Genomic DNA, 544 nt, shown 5'->3' on the forward strand with positions numbered 1-544 from the left:
AGCTGGCAGCTCCGGTGCTGCCAGCACCCGTCCCAGAGACCACCGCACACCACCCGACCAGCTATCATGGGATGCAGCAGCCCGGCACCACACGGGCCAAGCAGCCCACATGACAGAGGATGCCTGGAAGTGCCCCTGGCACCCCAGAAATAAGCTGGCTCTAGGAACGCAGGCAGGTCCCCTCAGGGAGGGGAGAGAGGTCATTTTGGGTGCCCATACCCTTTGCCCTGAGCCCTGCCACAGGAATCCTGGGCACACATGACTCGGGAGAAAGTTTTGTTCCCTGCTGCTGGTAGAGACAAGCACAGATGGACCAGCCACACGCTGAACCCAATGGGGAAAACATCTCCCTTGAACTGTGCCATCCCACCAACGCAAGGCGCAGGCCGTCGGGACAGCAGATAAAGTCTGTCCCGAAAGCGGTGCAGCCAGAGCTGACAGCGCTGCGGAGTTGGGGTTTGCAAGAACGTCTGCAGAAGGGGACAAGCCTGCGTGGTGCTGGCTGAGGCCCAAGGCCAGCCGGGAGGACGACCGCTCACAAAGC

The 544-nt window shown here is 61.6% G+C and overlaps 1 protein-coding gene across 1 annotated transcript in view; it reads right to left on the reverse strand.

Annotated features, from left to right (window-relative positions):
- The window catches only part of PIK3R2 (phosphoinositide-3-kinase, regulatory subunit 2 (beta)), an 11,130-nt gene that overhangs the window by 4,645 nt on the left and 5,941 nt on the right, over positions 1–544 (reverse strand).

The sequence above is a fragment of the Cariama cristata genome, unplaced genomic scaffold (assembly GCF_000690535.1).
Source record: "Cariama cristata isolate BGI_N322 unplaced genomic scaffold, ASM69053v1 scaffold29294, whole genome shotgun sequence".
Classification (NCBI taxonomy): domain Eukaryota; kingdom Metazoa; phylum Chordata; class Aves; order Cariamiformes; family Cariamidae; genus Cariama; species Cariama cristata.